Below are 15,436 nucleotides of genomic sequence, written 5' to 3' on the forward strand. Positions count from 1 at the left end.
TCATTACAATACGCAAGGACATGAAATGTCCCTCCATGGAACACAAAACACAACACAGATGGAAATATGATGTCCGTTGCGCAGAATGCAGGATTTAGTTGAGATTGAATACACCTTTAAGACACTTTCTGAACGTGAGTCAAAATACTATTGCCATCATGTAATGGAATGTGAAAATTAAATTTACTCCATTTAGAAAATATAAAAAAATTCTAAAGAAGTGGGCATTATTTAACAACTGTGTTATACAGTTAGACTACATAGCAAGATTTCCCCCTAGCTACCAAAATGTATTGAAATGGACCTTCACGTCAAGATCACCTCTAGTTATCCATTTCCAAACATTCTGTCTGAATCAGACAAAAGTATCTCTAGATGAAATGGAAAAAATAACACTTAGGTCAGAAGAGGCTAACTCGCGGTTGATGGTGTTTTCTGAAGCAGCATAACTAGCATTAGATTACTTGATTAGGCAGGGTTTCCCAAACCCGGTCCTGGGACCAACCCTGGGTGCATGTTTTGGGTTTTTGCCCTAACACTACACAGCTGATTCAAATAATCAAAGCTTGATGATGAGCTGGTCATTTGAATCAGCTGTGTAGTGCTAGGGCAAAAACCCAAATCGTGCACCCAGGGTTGGCCCCCAGGACCACGTTTGAGAAACCCTGGATTAGGAGTGGAGCACACTTTTCTGTTTCCTTGTGTGATAACTTCTGGCATCCACCAGGGGTCAGGAGTGTCTTCTGTGTCATGACGGTAGGAATGGGAAAGGGAAAATGCTGACAGGGAAATGAGAACAGTTGTTCTATGATCTTGTACTAAACCAAATTATGAAAGTCAAATAAACCAAATTATTATGCTCTACAAAACACGGAAATGTCCTTCAAGTAATTATAAAGCATCTGTATGAGAAATACTAACAGAATGTTCCCTGAGTGCCATAAGCATTATACACTGGTGGTAATATGCACTGTAAAACATGCTGTAAATATTCATAATAGTTCAGGGCTCCTTAAACTATATGAATGTATAAATAGCTATAATGCATTTATAAGGCAGTACAACATGTCTCATTGAAACTGTAATATTCTAAACCTAATGTTCTCTAAATTCTCAGAAAATGCGACAAATATGTTTTAGAACATGGCTGAACAGCTCAGGCCCGGAGTCCTGGTGGTTTTTAGTTTATCTCACCCAGTGAACAGTTTTCTGTTCAAGTCTACTTTCAAGAGTCTTCAAAGGATATCCAAGTTCTTCATCAGCCAGAGCAACCATGACCAACCCCGACCAACCCTGACCAACCCTGACCAACCCCGACCAACCCTGACCAACCCTGACCAACCCTGACCAACCCCGACCAACCCCGACCAATCGCGACCAACCCTGACCAACCCTGACCAACCCCGACCAACCCCGACCAATCCCGACCAACCCCGATCAACCCCGACCAACCCCGACCAACCCCGACCAACCCCGACCAACCCTGACCAACCCCGACCAACCCCGACCAACCCCGACCAACCCCGACCAACCCTGACCAACCCCGACCAACCCTGACCAACCCCGACCAACCCTGACCAACCCTGACTAACTCTGATCCTGTACACATAACCCAACGGACTATTTCTCAAGAGTCAGCTCTCGCCATCCTGGATATTCTTCTGTGTAGATCAAATGCACTTCTGAAAGTACTGACTGGAAATCCACCATGGCTGGATTGATTGAATACTGTCCTCAGAGAATGGTCTTTGTCTGGAATTTGAACATTTTTTAGAAATATGTTCTCTCAGGCTGTTTATGCCATATCTGCAGGTGTCAATCCTGTTATTTCCAACACACTTCATTCGCTGCTTCCCGTTGTGCCCATGTGTACTTTGAACTTTAAAAAAGTGAACTCTCTAATGATTGACATCAGAGACAAACTGTTGCATTATAACGTCATATCATGATAATCACATTGAATACAATTAAGTAAGTTAACATAAGAAAAGTGTGCAAACTACATTATACTAATGATAAGAGGAACAAAAGCCTTTATTGGACATTGAATGTAATTTGGAGTACTGCTCAACTCGAAGAGGGTGGAGTACAACAAAACACACATCTCTGTTTGTGGCCAAATTTGTCAGAGGGGTATAATTACGATTTCTGGCCAGTCATTTAGAACATTTTAAGGGAAATATTTTCTTATGTGAACTAATGAGGCAGTATTTGTTTTTAAGACACAATAACATTGTAAATGTGATGGAAAACTGCCTGAAACCCTCATAAATGAAAGCATTAAAAGACACTACTTCGGCAAAGCCTTAAATGTAAACAAACACGTTTCTGATCTTTCTTTTACAGACCAATTTAAATCAGCAAACCAGAGAATGATTTCTGCCACCCTTTGGCTAAATTACTGAGTTGTACAATGAGGCGCTTTGCATTTTTTTGTGCAATGTCACAGAACATAGAATTGCAGATTGATCTGCCCCCCTAATAGGTGTGAGTGTTGGTTTGCGCTTTGGCTAAATGACACAAAATAGAAGTTGGATAAGGTAAGTATGTTACCCTGTAATGATTATCAATCAGCATTGCAATTATGCTATATTAATGTGAGGACATTGGACCTCCAAACAAGCCACATGTGGATGGTTAAAGATAAATTCTATTTTTAATAAGGTTGCATGTTTTGCTAATGAAACTTCATTTCATTCTATTACAATGGAACAGACGTTCAACGCTTGTGTGTTCTATCGTGTGGAAAATAAAGGAGAACATTTTAGAAACCTAACATTTCTGGCCTGTATGTTTTTTTACATTTGCAGTCGGCGTTCCAATTCATCTCAAAGGTGTTCGATGGGGTAGAGGTCAGGGCTCTGTGCAGGTCGGTCATGTTCTTCCACACTGACCTCGACAAATCATTTCTGTATGTACCTTGCTTTGTGCAAGGGGGCATTGTCATGCTGAAACCAGAAAGTTGCCACAGACTGTTGCCTCAAAGTTGGAAGCACAGAATCATCTAAAATGTCATTGTATGCTGTAGCATTGAGATTTCCATACACTAAGGTGCCTAGCCTGAACCATGAAAAACAGCCCCATCCCATTATTCCTCCTGCACTAAACTTTACAGTTGGCACTATGCATTCGGGCAGGTAGCGTGTTCCTGGCATCCGCCAAACCCAGATTCATCTGTTGCACTGCCAGATGGTGAAGCGTGATTCATCACTCCAGAGAACGCGTTTCCACTGCTCCAATGGTGGCAAGCTTTACACCACTCCAGCAGACGCTGGGCATTGGGCATGGTGATTTTAGGCTTGTGTGCAGCTGCCCGGCCATGAAAACCAAACTGACTTGTTGAAAAGGTGGCATCCAATGATGGTGCCACGTTGAAAGTCACTGAGCTCTTCAGTAAGGCCATTCTACTGCCAATGTTTGTCTATGGAGATTGCATGGCTGTTTGCACAATTGTATACATATATAGCAATGGGTGTGGCTGAAATAGCCAAATCCACTAATTTGAGGTGGTGTCCACATACTTTTGTTTATATAGTGTATGCTACTGTATCACACTAGATACTTCTTCTACATTGTCTCTGGTATAGGGTTCCTTCATTTAAAGCAATCTGGACAGTTGACCTAATTGGACTACAATATTCTGCGTAGGGGAGGTGTACGAACTGTGCTAACACAGTGCTTTCGGAAAGTATACAGACCCCAAGACTTTTTCCACATTTTGTTGTGTTACAGCCTTATTCTAAAATGGATTCAATGTTTTTTCTCCCTCATCGATCTACAAGCATTACTCCATAATGACAAAGCAACATTTTTTGGATTGAAATTTTGCACATTTATTAAAAATAAAATGGAAACATAGCATATACATAAGTATTCAGACCCTTTACTCAGTACTTTGTTGAAGCACCTTTGGCAGCGATTACAGCCTCGAGGCTTCTTGGGTACAACGCTATAAGCTTGGCAAATCTGTATTTGGGGAGTTTATCCCATTGTTTTCTGCAGATCCTCTCAAGCTCTGTCAGGTTGGATGGGGAGCGTCGCTGCACAGCTATTTTCAGGTCTCTCCAGAGATGTTCGATCCGAGCTCTGGCTGGGCCAGTAAAGGACATTCAGTGACTTGTCCCGAAGCCACTCCTGTGTTGTCTTGGCTGAGTGCTTAGGGTCATTGTCCTGTAGGAAGGTGAACCTTCGCCTCAGTCAGGTCCTAAGCACTCTGGAGCAGGTTTTCATCAAGGATCTCTCTGTACTTTGCTCTGTTCATCTTTCCCTCGATCCTGACTAGTCTCCCAGTCCCTGCCGCTGAAAAACATCCCCACAGCATGATGCTGCCATAACCATGCTTCCCCCTTAGGGGTGGTGCCATGTTTCCTCCAGACGTGACACTTGGCATTCTGGAAGGTTCTCGCATCTACACAGAGGAACTCTGGAGCTCTGTCAGAGTGACCATCGAGTACTTGGTCACCTCCCTAACCAAGGCCCTTTTACCCTGATTGCTCAGTTTGGCTACACGTCCAGCTCTAGGAAGACTCTTGGTGGTTCCAAACTTCTGGCATTTAAGAATGATGGAGGCCACTGTGTTCTTGGGGACCTTCAATGCTGCATAAATATTTTGGTACACTTCCTCAGATCTGTGCCTCGACACAATCCAACTGTGGTTTTCACCATGTCAGCTCTGGGATTCGATCCAGCAAACTTTCGGGAATACTTATGCAAATAAGGTATTTCTGTTTTAAATGTTAATAAATTTGCTAAAAATTCTACACATGTTTTTGCTTTGACATTATGGGTATTGTGTGTAGATTGATGAGATTATTATTTTTTAAATCCATTTCAGAATAAGGCTGTAACGTAACAAAAATGTAGAAAAAGGGAAGGGGTCTGAATACTTTCTGAATGCACTGTAGCTCCAACCATGCCTCAGCTCCACTGGATGTCTACCTTAAAGGAGTTTTCACCATGTATCTATTAATCAATCACATATCTGCAAAGGCAAATAGGGGAACAACAATCAACCAATCATATACAGTTGAAGTCAGAAGTTTACATTCACCTTACCCAAATACATTTACAAATACAACTCAGCTTTTCACAATTGCTGACATTCAATCCCAGTAAGAATTCCCTGTCTTAGGTCAGTTAGGATCACCACTTTATTTTAAGAATGTGAAATGTCAGAATAATAGTACAGAGAATAATTTATTTCAGCACATTCCCAGTGGGTCAGAAGTTTACATACACTCAATTAGTATTTGGTAGCATTGCCTTCAAATTGTTTAACTTGGGTCAAATGTTTTGGGTAGCCTTCCACAAGCTTCCCACAATACGTTGGGGGAATTTTGGCCCATTCCTCCTGACAGAGCCGGTGTAACTGAGTCAGGTTTGTGAGCCTCCTTGCTCACACACACTTTTTCAGTTCTGCCCACAAATTTTCTATGGGATTGAGGTCAGGGCTTTGTGATGGCCACTCCAATACCTTGACTTTGTTGTCCTTAAGCCATTTTCCCACAACTTTGGAAGCATACTTGGGGTCACTGTCCATTTGGAAGACCCATTTGCTCTCAACTGATGTCTTGAGATGTAGCTTCAATACAGTGCCTTGCGAAAGTATTCGGCCCCCTTGAACTTTGCGACCTTTTGCCACATTTCAGGCTTCAAACATAAAGATATAAAACTGTATTTTTTTTTGAAGAATCAACAACAAGTGGGACACAATCATGAAGTGGAACGACATTTATTGGATATTTCAAACTTTGTTAACAAATCAAAAACTGAAAAATTGGGCATGCAAAATTATTCAGCCCCCTTAAGTTAATACTTTGTAGCGCCACCTTTTGCTGTGATTACAGCTGTAAGTCGCTTGGGGTATGTCTCTATCAGTTTTGCACATCGAGAGACTGAAATGTCTCACACAATGAAACACACACTTTTTCAGTTCTGCCCACAAATTTTCTATGGGATTGAGGTCAGGGCTTTGTGATGGCCACTCCAATACCTTGACTTTGTTGTCCTTAAGCCATTTTCCCACAACTTTGGAAGCATACTTGGGGTCACTGTCCATTTGGAAGACCCATTTGCTCTCAACTGATGTCTTGAGATGTAGCTCAATACAGTGCCTTGAAAGTATTTGACTTGGCCCCCTTGAACTTTGCGACCTTTTGCCACATTTCAGGCTTCAAACATAAAGATATAAAACTGTATTTTTTTTTGAAGAATCAACAACAAGTGGGACACAATCATGAAGTGGAACGACATTTATTGGATATTTCAAACTTTGTTAACAAATCAAAAACTGAAAAATTGGGCATGCAAAATTATTCAGCCCCCTTAAGTTAATACTTTGTAGCGCCACCTTTTGCTGTGATTACAGCTGTAAGTCGCTTGGGGTATGTCTCTATCAGTTTTGCACATCGAGAGACTGAAATGTTTTCCCATTCCTCCTTGCAAAACAGCTCGAGCTCAGTGAGGTTGGATGGAGAGCATTTGTGAACAGCAGTTTTCAGTTCTTTCCTGTATTTGGCTCCATCCATCTTCCCATCAATTTTAACCATCTTCCCTGTCCCTGCCCAAACCATGATGCTGCCACCACCATGTTTGACAGTGGGGATGGTGTGTTCAGGGTGATGAGCTGTGTTGCTTTTACGCCAAACATAACGTTTTGCATTGTTGCCAAAAAGTTCAATTTTGGTTTCATCTGACCAGAGCACCTTCTTCCACATGTTTGGTGTGTCTCCCAGGTGGCTTGTGGCAAACTTTAAACAACACTTTTTATGGATATCTTTAAGAAATGGCTTTCTTCTTGCCACTCTTCCATAAAGGCCAGATTTGTGCAATATACGACTGATTGTTGTCCTATGGACAGAGTCTCCCACCTCAGCTGTAGATCTCTGCAGTTCATCCAGAGTGATCATGGGCCTCTTGGCTGCATCTCTGATCAGTCTTCTCCTTGTATGAGCTGAACGTTTAGAAGGACGGCCAGGTCTTGGTAGATTTCCAGTGGTCTGATACTCCTTCCATTTCAATATTATCGCTTGCACAGTGCTCCTTGTGATGTTTAAAGCTTGGGAAATCTTTTTGTATCCAAATCCGGCTTTAAACTTCTTCACAACAGTATCTCGGACCTGCCTGGTGTGTTCCTTGTTCTTCATGATGCTCTCTGCGCTTTTAACGGACCTCTGAGACTATCACAGTGCAGGTGCATTTATACGGAGACTTGATTACACACAGGTGGATTGTATTTATCATCACTAGTCATTTAGGTCAACATTGGATCATTCAGAGATCCTCACTGAACTTCTGGAGAGAGTTTGCTGCACTGAAAGTAAAGGGGCTGAATAATTTTGCACGCCCAATTTTTCAGTTTTTGATTTGTTAAAAAAGTTTGAAATATCCAATAAATGTCGTTCCACTTCATGATTGTGTCCCACTTGTTGTTGATTCTTCACAAAAAAATACAGTTTTATATCTTTATGTTTGAAGCCTGAAATGTGGCTAAAGGTCGCAAAGTTCAAGGGGGCCGAATACTTTCGCAAGGCACTGTATATCCACATTTCCCTTCCTCCTGCTGCCATCTATTTTGTGAAGTGCACCAGTCCCCTCCTGCAGCAAAGTACCCCCACAACAAGATGATGCCACCCCGTGCTTCACTGTTGGGATGGTGTTCTTCGGCTTGCAAGCCTCCCCCTTTTTCCTACAAACATAATGATGGTCATTATGGCCAAACAGTTCTATTTTTGTTTCATCAGACCAAAATGTACGATCTTTGTCCCCATGTGCAGTTGCAAACCATAGACTGGCTTTTTTATGGTGGTTTAGGAGCAGTGGCTTCTTCCTTGCTGAGCGGCCTTTCAGGTTATTTCGATATAGGACTTGTTTTACTGTGGATATAGATACTTTTGTACCTGTTTCCTCCAGCATCTTCACAAGGTCCTTTGCTGTGGTTCTGGGATTGATTTGCACTTTTCGCACCAAAGTACGTTCATCTCTAGGAGACAGAACGCTTCTCCTTCCTGAGCGGTAATGACGACTGCGTGGTCCCATGGTGTTTATACTTGCGTACTATTGCTCCCAAGGTTGAACCAGACTTGTGGAGGTCTACAATTTTCTTTCTGATGTCTTGGCTGATTTCTTTTGGTACTCCCATGATGTTAAACAAAGAGCGACTGAGTTTGAAGTTAGGCCTTGAAATACATCCACAGGTACACCTCCAACGGAATCAAATGATGTGTATGTAAACTTCTGACCCACTGGAATTGTGATACAGTGAATTATAAGTGAAATAATCTGTCTGTAAACAATTGTTGGAAAAATCACTTGTGTCATGCACAAAGTAGATGTCCTAACCGACTTGCCAAACCGCAGTTTGTTAAAACCACTTTGGCTAGCGACCCACCTCAACAACATCCGGTGAAATTGCAGAGCGCCAAATTCAAATGACAGAAATAGTAATAATAAACATTCATGAAAATACAAGTGTTATACATCAGTTAAAAGATTAACTTCTTGTTAATCCAGCCAATTTGTCAGATTTCAAAAAGGCTTTACGGTGAAAGCATAACTTGCAATTTTCTGAGGACAGCGCCCCGCACACAAAAGCATACCTACATTTTCCAACCAAGCAGAGGAGTCACAAAAGTCAGAAATAGCAATAAAATAAATCACTTACCTTTGAAGATCTTCATCTGGTTGCAATCACAAAGGTCCCAGCTACATAACAAATGGTCCTTTTGTTCGATAAAGTCCTTCTTTATATCCCAAAAACTCTGTTTTGTTGAAGTGTTTTGTTCAGTAATCCACTGGCTCAAAGGCGGTCAAAACATGCAGACGAATACATACTAATAGTAAAGTTCGTCGAAACATGTCAAATGATGTTCAGAACTAATCTCAGGGTGTCAATAATCGATAATATTTCAACCTGACAATAGCGTATTCAATAGAAAGGACAAAGAACGAAGGGCACGAAAACCTGTACTGCATGATTCCATAGACCCCTGACCAAAAGGTATTTTTCTTCGTAATTTTTCAGAAAACAAGCCTGAAACCATGTCTAAAGATTGTTGACATCTAGTGGAAGCCATAGGAACTGCAATCTGGGCCCTAACCAATTACATAGACAATAGGCATTCAAAAACCACTCAATAGGCATTTAAAAACCACTCACATCAAAAAAATCCCACTTCCTGGATGGATTTTCCTCTGGTTTTTGCCTGCCATATTAGTTCTGTTATACTCACGGACATTATATTAACAGTGTTAGAAATTTCAGATGGTTTTCTATCCAATGCTACCAAGTATATGCATATCCTAGCTTCTGGGCCTGAGTAACAGGCAGTTTACTTTGGGCACGTCAGTCATCTGAAATTCCGACCAAAAACCAGTATGCCAAAGAAGTTAACAAGAAATTTGTGGAGTGGTTGAAAAACAAGTTTTAACGACTCCAACCTAAGTGTATGTAAACTTCCGACTTCAACTGTAGATCCTTGTTGCAGACCGATTTACACAAAAACTAACCAAAAACGATGACAAACAGTAGCCTACGTCAATGGAGAAAGAAATAAAAGAAAAGTTAGCCACTGCATTTAAACAAACAGTAAGTATTTTAGAAATACTACATTGGTGAAGTTACTTGGTGGTCGCCTTGGACCCCCAAAGCCTCTCCAAACATAAACGATCTGAAAACAATTGAAATCAAAACGGCATTACAGTAGAGGCATAACTTTACAAAAACATTTGTGAACTTCATTGTCAAATATAAAAACACTGATAACCAAACTCAACACACATACTGTACCTTCTCTGCATGGTCACAAAATGGTTATCCTCAAAGAAGTACAACTGTGCAGCAAAGACACAGCATACACAACATATGACGTTCAGAATAAAGCACACCTGCACAGGTCAGTTTAAAAAAATATATTTTTTCTACCTATCCCACCCCAACTAGGGTCCTTTGAGAAATAGAAGAAGAAGAAGCAATCTATCTTGCCACAACCTATTCCAATAGCTCTATCCCAAGACCCAACTTTAACCGACCAATTTTCTTCCTCGAAGTCCCCACACACGGTCCATTTCTTTCCTTGAAGCACGTTTTATTAGCCAGATAATGATGATTTTGCGCAAAAAAAAACAAGTTAGACAGGCCCACTGGACTAAAAATGCTGACCAGCTCATCTGGAATTTGTCCGAAATGCCAGATGGCCAGTTTACTTCTCGGTGTAGTACAGGTGATACTGTAATTAGACAACTCTACTAACAACATTGTATAGTCAAATACTGTAATACGTCAGCTTCCCAGCAGAGGGTAGGGCAGCATAATCAAAATATTTTGAATGGTGGAGAAAGCCATTACGGGTTGTAAAACTGGGTGTCTGTGTTTGAAGTATGAATGTATCTATTTGTGAATTATAATTTTATCTATAGTTCCTCATCTTCACTTTCAATTGTGCTGCTTGAGTCTTCCTCAATACTTATTCATGGGCAAGATTTATGTACTCTTAAGTATCAAATATGTCAAAAAAGTATCATACATTTGCCCAGTTTCCCTTTGGAACAAATGTAATATGCAACTGGTAAAGAAGATACAGTGGATTTTGCTTTACAACAGCTGACAAGCAATATCAGTTTACAAAATCACCTAGATTTCAAGGGACTAGCAAGAAAGAGAATGAGCAAGAGGTTACGGTTTGCAGAGATATCATGCCCATATTAGGCACAGGGGCACGTGCCCCCTCAGATTTGTCCTGTTTTAAAAAATCAAATACAAAACATACTACCAGCCATTAGATACCAAGAAGCCATTTCAGGCTATTAATCACGTTAGAGTAGATAGCTTGTTTAACTATCTTAGCTGGCATGCCTGCTGGCAAGATTGGTAGAGTTTAGAAAAGCAAAGCAATAACTAAATGTACTGAATGAGACTCACATTCCTTTCAATCATTTATCTAGATTTTAGCAGAGATGCGGAGAAGCATACTTAGTTTCTTTAAAAACAATAACCACCAGCCAGAAAGATACAGACAGCTCAAGAGGTATGTTTAGATATGCAGAAAAAATTATCTATTTTTGTTTTATTTTACATAGAATTAAGCATAATGATTATTGCTCTAGATTTCGGGAAAAAGCATTTGGAGGCTTTGGAAAAATGCGAAGTTCTCCAATTTAAGGACAGGGGCAGAGACCCTCCAGACCCCCCCAGAAATTATGACGTACTTTTCGCCCCCCCACATTGGGGTAAGTGATGCCCCTGATGGTTTGCATAAGATCTAGATTTCCAGTGTTGGGGAGCAGTAAACTACAAATAGTAATTTAACTATATTTTGCAGTAGCTTGGTGTAGTTGAACTGAAATCTAGGTAGTGTTTCCAGTAGTTAACTACATTTTTCAGTAGCTTGGTGGTAGTTGAACAAAAGTCTAATAATAGTCTAATAAATAGTTTCCAGTAGTCATTGATAAAAGATTGTACTGTGCAGCCGTCTTCATCGACTTGGCCAAGTCTTTCGACTCTGTCAATCAACGTATTCTTATCGGCAGACTCAACAACCTTGGTTCTCAAATGACTGCCTCACCTGGTTCACCAACTACTTCTCAGACAGAGTTCACTGTGTCAAATCGGAGGGTATGTTGTCCGGACCTCTAGCAGTCTCTATGGGGGTGCCACAGGGTTCAATTCTCGGGCCGACTCTTTTCTCTGTATATATCAACGATGTCGCTCTTGCTACGGGTGATTCCCTGATCCACCTCTACTCAGACGACACCATTCTGTATACATCTGGCCCTTCTTTGGACACTGTTGTCATGACGTTGGCCTCTTTGGGTATAGCAACCCCATCCCCCTCTCCCTGCCTCCCCCTTGCCTCCTTCAACTAGGCTGCTGTGGTCAGAGGTCGTAAATTCCTGAGAAGACCCTGCCACATGGCCACATATTAGAGAGTAAATTTTCATAGAGGACAAAGGAAATCCTTCCACCTCACAGAACTTGAGGTACAAACAAATTTCATGTTCCGGAGAAAGTATAAAAGATCGGTGAAGAATCCAGCTACGAACCGGTTCGTTTGTCACAACTTGGGGAAGCTCATGGGAGACGGTGTGGCCACATTAGCATAACGCTGTTTATATAATAGCCTCAGATATGAGGTTTACATCTAATTGTTGTATAAGATGAATGAGTGAGTATGATACTGTTTGTATAATTGTGTAATATGATTTTGGACTGTTTAATGATGAAAAATACAATTCCCTTTTGATTTGAACTAAATCAGAGGATTGCCCCTGAGCCCAGTTAGGGTCAAACATCCTGGGACAGCCCTCTTTGACCCTTCCGAATAAAACCCCCACTCGGGTTTTCGATCAGCAGACCGAGCTTACCTCAATTACGAGATGGCTAAAGGTTGCAGACCATGTTTTTCTCCATTAGGACAAAGGTTGTAAACCATTGCTCAATCTTTTAACCATACCACGTGGTTAAACTCTTAGACTATCGATACCGACAGAATAAGAACAAGTCTTTGATATTAATTACTAGTCTGCAGCTAGGAATTCGGTATCATTGAACGCGAAGAACGACAACTGCGAAACATCCATTCTATAACGAATGTCACTCTGAACAATCCCCTCTAACCACAACCAAGAGAGAGCTGGAGAGAGACGGACAATTCTACAAAATAAATTAACTTTTCACCAGCGATCAAGACGACACACTGAGCATAAATATATATACTGATTGCAATTGTTCCCGAATGAGTGAGCATTCATGTGCAAAGGATTAGTACTTCAATTGTTATAATTATCTCTCTGTAGTGACTTCTTAGTCGACCCCCACTTCCCCTTTTGTCTAACAAGCCGGTTTAGCCCCCTAGGGCACATTCTCCTATCATTTCATGTAACCACATTTACCTTGTTTGTTTATGCATTTCTGTGAACTACTTAGTTAGTAATATATAAATGATTTAAGACAATTGATGTATGGATGACTCATAGTGAAGTTTGGGTTCGTGCAGATAACCAACAATTTACGACGTTTGGAATGAGATGAACGAGAGGTAAAGTAAATAATTCATTAATTCAAAGACTAATTGATCAGATACAATATCTGAAAAGTTATTTTAGGAAATGATAACTTTGTAATCTGAATATTTTTCCTTGGTGCCCCGACTTCCTAATAATTACGGTTACATGATTAATCAGTCTAATCGCGTAATACTTAATTACAGAGAATCTTTGATAAAAACTACAAGTCTTCAGTTAATGACAGTAAAGACACGACACTGTGTTAACAAACCTCCAAACGAGCTTCAATGCTATACATCACTCCTTCCGTGGCCTCCAACTGCTCTTAAATGCTAGTAAAACTAAATGCATGTTTTTCAACTGTTCACTGCCCGCACCTCGACTTTGGCGATGTCATTTACAAAATAGCCTCCAACACTCTACTCAGCAAACTGGATGTAGTCTATCACAGTGCCATCTGTTTTGTCAACAAAGCCCCATATACCACCCACCACTGCGACCTGTATGCTCTAGTCGGCTGGCCCTCGCTACATATTCGTTGCCAGACCCACTGGCTCCAGGTCATCTATAAGTCTGTGCTAGGTAAAGCTCTGCCTTATCTCAGCTCACTGGTCACCATAGCAGCACCCACCCACAGCATGAATCTAGATAGTGTTTTCAATAGTTAACTACATTTCTTTGCCTTGTAGCTAACTACTGTACTGGGCAATCATTTCCTGGTCATCCCCAAAGCCAACTCCTCCTTTTGCCACCTTTCCTTCCATTAGTCTGCTGCCAATAACTGGAACGAATTGCAAAAATCGCTGAAGCCTTATATTTCCCTGACTAACTTTAAACATCAGCTATCTGAGCAGCTAACCAATCGCTGCAGCTGTACATAGCCCATCTGTAAATAGCCCATTCAATCTATCTACCTCATCCCCATATTGTTTTTTATTTACTTTTCTGCTCTTTTGCACACCAGTATTTCTACTTGCACATCATCATCTGCACATCTATCACTCCAGTGTTAATTTGCTAACTTGTAATTACTTGCTACTATTGGCCTATTTATTGCCTTACCTCCTTACCTTACCGCCATTTGCACACACTGTATATAGACTTTCTTTTTTTCTATTGTGTTATTGACAATACGCTCGTTTACTCCATGTGTAACTCTGTGTTGTTGTTTGTGTTGCACTGCTTTGCTTGATCTTTGCCAGGTCGCAGTTGTAAATGAGAACTTATTCTCAACTAGAATACCTGGTTAAATAAAGGTTAAATAAAAAAAATTAAAAAATTGTTAACTACATTTTGCAGTAGTTTGGTGGTAGTTGAACTACAGTTTAATCTAGCTAGTGCTTTCCGTACTTAACTACATTTTGCAGTAGCTTGGTGGTAGTTGAACTAAAATTGAATCTAGATAGTGTTTTCAATAGTTAACTACATTTCTTTGCCGTGTAGCTAACTACTGTACTGGGCAATAATTTCCTTTATTCTTCGGCATCAGACCTGCCTAAGTCTCACTTGAAACAGTTTTTGTGTTTAATAGGCTAATTTACATATTCTGTTGACATTTGACTTGAAAGTGATGTGTCTTGAAAGTTGTAGTCTATGACATTTCAGATGTACATAGTTTATGAACAATTTTCACGAAATAATTTGGATGTAGTGATCTACTTTTTCAAAGCTACTTCAGTTAAGTAAACTACTCTGAACAAAAATACAAACACAACATGTAAAGTGTTGGTCCCATGTTTCATGAGCTGAAATAAAAGATCTCAGAAATTTTACATATGCACAAAAAGTTATTTTGCTCACATCGCTGTCAGTGAGCATTTCTTATTTGCCAAGATAATCCATCCACCTGTAAGGTGTGGCATATCAAGAAGCTGATTAAACAGCATGATCATTACACAGGTGCACCTTGTGCTAAAGACAATAAAAGGCCACCCTAAATTGTGCAGTTTTGTCACACAACACAATGCCACAGATGTATCAAGTTTTGAGGGAGTGTACAATTGGCATGCTGACTGTAGGAATGTCCACCAGAGCTGTTGCCAGAGAATTGAATGTTCATTTCTCTACCATAAGCCGCCTCCAACGTCATTTTTGAAAATTTGGCAGTTCGTCCAACCGGCCTCGCAACCGCAGATCATGTGTATGGTGTCGTGTGGGCGAGTGGTTTGCTGATGTCAACGTTGTGAACAGAGTACCACATCGTGGCGGTGGGGTTATGGTATGGGCAGGCATAAGCTACCGACAACAAACACAATTACATTTTATCGATGGCAATTTGAACGCACAAAGATACCGTGACAAAATCCTGAGGCCTTTTTTTTAAAAGATCTCTGTGACCAACAGATGCACATCTGTATTCCCAGTCATGTGAAATCCATAGATTAGGGCCTAATGAATGTATTCAACTGACTGATTCCCTAATATTAACTGTAAC

Source organism: Oncorhynchus nerka, linkage group LG15, assembly GCF_034236695.1.
Source record: "Oncorhynchus nerka isolate Pitt River linkage group LG15, Oner_Uvic_2.0, whole genome shotgun sequence".
Classification (NCBI taxonomy): Eukaryota; Metazoa; Chordata; class Actinopteri; order Salmoniformes; family Salmonidae; genus Oncorhynchus; species Oncorhynchus nerka.